The following is a 6,910-nucleotide window of genomic DNA, read 5'->3' as shown; positions in this document are numbered from 1 at the left end:
GAGCTGAAGTCAAGAGTCGAATGCTCAATTGACTGAGCCACTCAAGCAACACTACTTTTAAATTTTTGATTGTGTATAAAAAATGTAGTAATAATTTGGGGCTCTTGATAAAGTTATCTTCAGAAAAGTGTTTTATATTTGTTTCTTCCTAGTAGATTACTAACCTAGAGATATTACAAATTCCAGGTCACTTTATTCAATCATGGATTGGGATAATAAGAAGCTGGGCTTTATGTGAGAGCTGATCTATTTCTTATTCATCTTTATTCCTAAGGGGTTGTCCTTCAAGTTTGCAACCCAAAGTCTGTGGGTTTTATCAAAGCCTCCTTTCCTTGGTAGTCCTGGAAGTCTAATTTTTCCTCTTTAGCCCCCTGAATCTAACCAAAATTATGCTAGATCTTTCCTCTGCCTCTTCTGGAATTGGTAGATGTCCTTATGGGGAAAAGTATCCCCCAATATGGACTTAACTTCTCTGGGTTTCATTTTCCTCTTAAATCCTGGCTTCAAAATTCTTCCCTAAGCTTCAATGACCTTGGTAGTTCTCTAATACCTTCAATAGATGCTTTTGAAAAATTTCCAGCTTTTCTACTATTTCTCAATGGGAAGATTAGTTCCAATGAGCTCGTCCAAGATTACCCCAGTAGCATAGGTGAAAGTCTCCCAAGGATGAACTTTTAAATATTTAAATTTGGGGGCATCTAGGTGGCTCAGTTGGTTAAGTGTCTGGCTTTTGGTTTTAGCTCAGGTCATGATCTCACAGTTTGCTAGTTCAGGCCCTGCATCGAGCTCTGCACTGTCAGTGTGAATCTGCTTGGGATGCTCTGTCTCTCTCTCTCTCTCTCTGCCCTCCCCTTCTTGCTTGCACAAGTGCTCTCTCTCTTAAAATAAATTTAAAAAGTAAAATAGAAATGTAAACTTGATCATATCACTCTTGCTTGAATCCCTTCAATAGTGTAGAAAGGTATTTTCAGCTGCAAGCAACAGCATACTCGATGAAATGGGGCTTAAAATTTAGGGTTTGTTAATTTCAACAATAAGAAATTGTAATAGTGATGCAGGCAGGCTGGGTCCTCAGGCCCAAAGAGGTCCCACAGGACCAGCCAAGAGGGTCCTTGGCTTTGCTCAGGATAGAAATCAAAAGTAAGCCAGCAGGAAGTGAGAGCAGAGTTCATTTAAGATAGAGCAGATACAGACAACGCATCTGGGAGACTTGGAAAGTAATGGAGCATGAGTCTCATCTTTGTTTGTGGTCTGGGGTTTTTAGTGGGGATGATGGTCTGGTGTAAGTGTCCTCCCAGGTATCCAGGAACTGGTCGAACAAGGATAAGTGCTCAGGTGTCCTCCACAAGTCACTTATACCCTGCAGTCTTGGTGTCAAGGTGTTTGGAGTCACTGGTCTTGGATAATGTTCATGAAGACCTCATCTGGTCACTCCTTAGATGTTATCCATTGTGCTGAAAGACTCCAAAGAAATCATTAACTCCTTGATCTTTACAAGGAGGACATACATCAAGGCATGCATGAGGCAGGGGTGTAGGTTCTAGCAAGACTAAAAGCAGGAGGGGTGCCTGAGTGGCTCAGTCAGTTGTGTCCAACTCTTGATTTTGGTTTGGGCCCTGATCCCAGGGTTTTGGGATCGAGGCCCACATCAGGTTCTGTGTTGAGCCTGGAGCCTGCTTGGGATTCTCTCTTTTTCTCCTTCTGACCCTCTCCCCTGTTTGCATGTTCTCTCTCTCTCTAAACAATAAAAAAATTAAAAATAATAAAAGAAGAAAAAAATAGCAAAGAAAAAATAGATTTTTTTATGGGGTCCCTTCCGTTTCCCTGTCTCATTAGGGCAGTGCCATGGTTGGTTAATTCAGTAGGTCATGGATGTCATCAAGGACTCAGTCTGAGTAATAAAATACCTCAAAATTTAGTACCTCAACACAACAAACATTATTTTACAATTTTGGTGTGTCATGAAATTGGAAACAGCTAAGCTGGGTGGTCCTGGTCCTGGTCCTGGTCAAGGTCTTTCATGAGACTGCAGTAAGGATGTTGGCCAGAGCTGCAGGCATCTGAAGGCTTGAGTGGGCCTGCAAGATTCATTTCCAAGATGGCTTATTCACATTGCTACTGGAAGGAAGCCTTAGTTCTTTGTTGGTTATTGAGAAGAGGCATCAGTTCATAACCATGTGGGCCTCTCCATCAGGCTGTTTGAATGTCCCCGTGACATGGCAGCTGGTTTCCCCAGAGTGAATGATCTAGGAGAGAGTAAGAATAAATCCACAATGTCTTTTAAGACCTAGTCTTGGAAGTCACACAGTCATTTCTATCACATTTTGTTTATAACCAGGGTGCAGGAGTACAAGAGCACCTGGATCTGAGGGTCCTAAATATATGAGGTTCAGCCACTCACCGCTGACAAAATCCAAAGGTAGAGAGATGAGTAGTGGTGAAACAAGAAAGGGATTTACTTCAGTGAAACCAACACTGGGAAGACAGTGGACTAATGTCTCAAAGACTGTCTCTAAAGTACTGAAAATACTCCTTGGTTTATACAAGGAAATGAGGGACAAAGGTCAGTGGGTACATGCTAGTGGGCAGTAAAGGTCAGGTCAATCATTGCCTTTGGGTCAATTACATGGGGTCTTGCTGACTCAGGGCAGTCTTTATTGCTTGAGGGGGTATTTTCAGTTATCATCAGGGGATGCTTTGCCCACAGGATCTTTTGCCTAAATTAAGAGATAAACTGGAAGGAAGAACTTAATCAATTATAAAGCACACTGAGGTCAAAATGAAGGTACTTGAAGTCTTCTTTCATGTTCATCAGAAGTGAGTCAGTAAGTATAGCCCACATTCAGGGATAGGGAATCAGGCTCTGCCTTTTTAAAAGAAAAGTATCAAATAATTTGTGGACATATTTTAAAACCACCATGAATTGCAAACATAATGTTCTCATAGGACAGCATCCCAAGCAAGAATTTGGGAGTAGGGGGGAAAAAAAGGTTTGCTTCTCTAGGTGCTCTCTCTTTCATCAGAAAGCAAAGCCCTTCCCAGAAAGTGTCAGTTGACTTCTTAGATATCATTTGCCTAAATTCAATAAGTGCCCATTTCCAGACCAGTTCATGATAAAGGGGAATGGGATTACCACGCTTAGATTTATCCCCAGAGGCTGTGAGATAAACCTACCTTCCTTGAGTATTTGTCTTGAGCCCAATAATCAAATTAGGTTTCTATTAGCAAGGAAGATGGTAGCTATGGAATGGCTGCTGGGTAAGCAACAGTGACTTTGACAAATGGATTCTCATTACTCTTAGGATGAAAATTGTATGTTTATCATGGTTATAAGACCCAAAGGATCTGGTCCCTGCTTACTTGCCTAGTCAGTATAATTTTAGATCTTTTTTTCCAGAAACATTGGACTTTTTGTGTTTTCTCAGACTCCTTTCCACCTTAGAATCTTTGCATCTCTGATGGTGCTTCAGATATATAGTGGATAAAGCCTCCTGATCTTGTCACTGGCTAGACCCGGAGACCTGACCTTTACCGTTTACCTGCTTGTACCCACTGAACTTTGCCTTACACTTTTCCTTAAGCTCTTCTTTCTAGCTTATCTCATAACTCAGGCAAAAGACCCAACGGGCATAGCATCCTGTGATGAAAACCAAAACTACCCTTCAAGCAATAGCTACTGCTTGGACAATGAGTTCTGGCAAGCCCCTATCACCCAGACCATTTCAATCTTAACCCCCAACTCATGCCTTCTCAGAAGGACCATGGAATGACTGACAGTCCCCTTTACCTCCTTATTATACTAAAATCTCTACCCAAGATGGAGCAGAAGCTTCATTTACAAATAAAATTTACTTTGTGTGACAACTTCACCTGGTGTAGTTTCCATCTGTGACTCATCAAGGAGCGAACTCATGTTATTTTGGTTACAATCTTTACAAATTTCAATGTTCTCATTTGCAAAATACAGATGATAGTACCTACTTCACGAAGCTGTTGTGAGGAGTAATGAGTCATATATGTTCAGTCCTTAGCACATGACTGGAATACAGTAAGTACTCATTAATTGGGAAGTGTTGTTAAGTTCAGGCTGTCAGATTTTATGCTTGTTTTGCTTTCCTTGCTGACACCCTTGGTTACTATTCTATCTTATCCAGAAGGAATTGCTTCCCACTACCACAGTAACCCAGGGGGAATGAAGTAACTGCTAAATGTACACAGAGCTGATCATGGAGAGGCCAGGAGTTCCAACTGGGTGTCAAATGTAGGCTCATTTGGAAGCAATTCCACAGAGGTTTCCCAAATATACATTGATAGGATTGAAAGAAAGTAATATTATGTTTATTTTATGACTTTAAATTTGTATCTCAGTACCAATACATCATAAATTATTATTTCCTACTGTAGCCAAACCAATGTGAGTTCCTCCTTGGTGAGTCAGAAACTGTATCAGGTTGAGTTGTTGCACGGAGAACACTTTATTTGCAGCAAATAAGAAGAACATGGGGAATAACTTCCAAAGCCATGACTCTGAGCAAGGGTGAGTTTATTTAGGGTTATTTATTTAGGGTTAGGATGACTATTTAGATAGGGAAGCCTTGTCATCATATGTAGAAATGGGCACAAGGTTGCCCATGTGTCTTAAGGAAACATGCCTATACACACATTGTATGTTATGTAAATGAGGCTTATGCTCCTCCTTGGATGGAGATTTTAGTACTATAATGAGGTAAAGGTAGTTGTCAGTCATCCATGGTCCATCTGTGTAGGTGTGAGTCAGAGGGGTGATGCTCAAATTTGTCTGGGTGGTCTAGGCCAGCTGGAGGTCTTGTCAAGGCAGTTGCTATTGCTGGAGGTTCAGTTTCACTTTCCATTTGCCAGAGTTAAGAGATAAGCTGGCAAGAAGAGCTTAAGGAAACATATGGGACAAAGGCCCGTGAGTACAAGCAGGTGGGCAGCAAAGGTCAGGTCTTGGGGTCTAGCTGGTGACACTTCATTTTACCTCGACCTTGAGTACCATATGTGGAAAACTTATGTTTCTGACTCAGATTACTTCATTCTATGACCTGAAACTGGGTTTCCCTCTTGGAGGGTGTCAAGCCAAAAGACACAACCAAGCCAAAGAATAGGAAAAACAAGAGTTTCACTTGCAACAAGTAAAGGAGTACACTGGGGATATTTCCCAAAGCAGTGTCTCCGTAAGAACAAAACTGGGGAAGTTTTAAGCTAAGGGTTCATGCATATTCATGAAAGGGCTTATGCAATGGGGAATTCAGCAAGCAATTTGGGAGCAAAAGTCATGTCAAGGTGACAGAGTCCAGGTCAAAGTTATGAGGGCCAGCAAGGATCAGTATCATCAATTCTCTGGCTTTTCTTGGTCAGTATTTGACTGCTCAAAAAGGATTTAGATCATTTAAAGATAAGTCAAGAATGTTTGTCAGGTAGGGGTGCCTGGGTGGCTCAGTTGGTGAAGCATCCGACTTTGGCTCAGGTCATGATTTCACAGTGGGTTCCAGCCCCGCATGGGGCTCTGTGTTGACAGCTAGGACCCTGGAGCCTGGAGCCTGCTTCAGATTCTGTGTCCCCTGCTCTCCTTGCCCCTCCCTTGCTCACACTCTGTCTCTCTCTTCTTCAAAAATAAATAAATATTAAAAAAATAAAAAAAAGAATGTATGTCAGCAATCTTTACTTTTGAATCAGCACTGGGAGTTTTACCAGTGATTTATTGTCCTGGATATGATTAGGTTATCTCCTGGCCTGGTAGTGGCTTGTCTTTACGTTCTTTCACATAAAAGAAGGACAGGGGCCTAAAATGACTTTTCTTACGTCAAGAAAGCTATTAAGACAGGGAAACTGAAAGACTCCATAAAAATCTACTTTTGTTCCTTTTTCTGCATCTATTCTTGCAACCTCACCCCACTTTGCACAAACCTTGTAATGCAAATCATGTTTGTCCACCTTTAAAGGGACAGGAAATTAATGATTTCTCTAGAATAGGTAACATCTGAGGAAGGACCAGGTGAGAATGAAAGGAAGAAATTATTATATGCATAGTCCAAACCACTAGCGCTAGATATCTAGATACTAAGGCCCCTTGACTCCAAGGAATAACACCTGGACCCCGGTCTTTGTTCTAACCGGTTCTTGCTTCCTGGATGTCTGAGGGGGACACGTACAGCAGACAATCACCCTCAATGAAACCCCCCAGGAACCGAAAAAGAACAAAGATGAGAGTCACGCTACTTTCTTTTCCAAGTCTCCCAGATGCTTCGACTGTATCTGCTTTTTATCTTTAATGAACTCTGCTCTCACTTCCGGCTGGGCTGGTGGGCGTTTGATTTCCATCCTGCCCAAAGCTAAGGATTCTCATGGCCGGTCCTGCAGGAGTCCTTCTGGGTCCTCTGGCCCAGTCTGTAGGCATCACTACATCTGGTCTTTCTTTTCCCCAGGACCCCTAACTCTTTCTGCTTACAAATCCAGCCAATTCTGCAAGCATGTTGGACATGGAGTACCTATTTCCTAGCAATGGTGTCTGTATTACAGTATCATTATGTTACAGGAGGGTGGGAGAGACGCTAGTCCTTGTCTCACGGAGTCGAAGAATGAATCTCCAGAACAACAGTGAGCAAAACGATAAGGTTTACTGAGGGAAAGTATAAAGCTCTCCAGGGTGAGAAGGGTCACAATTGGGTAGCCGCTGAAGATTTTTGCCCCTGCCTTTTTAATCGGGACCTTATCATGAAGTTTGTCAGACTCCACGCATAGCACTTAGCCCAGGCAGGTCCTGAATACATTCATCTTACCCCCTTTTTTTTTTTTTTTTTTTTTTTTTTTTTACGATTCTCTGCTGCTGCTTCTTCAGCCTCCCACTTGTGCTGCTTCCTACCTCCCTGAAGGTCCTTCATCTCTCCCT

This window comes from Panthera pardus, unplaced genomic scaffold (genome assembly GCF_024362965.1).
Source record: "Panthera pardus isolate Hobbes unplaced genomic scaffold, ASM2436296v1 HiC_scaffold_27, whole genome shotgun sequence".
Lineage (NCBI taxonomy): Eukaryota > Metazoa > Chordata > Mammalia > Carnivora > Felidae > Panthera > Panthera pardus.
This window is presented reverse-complemented; position numbering follows the sequence as displayed.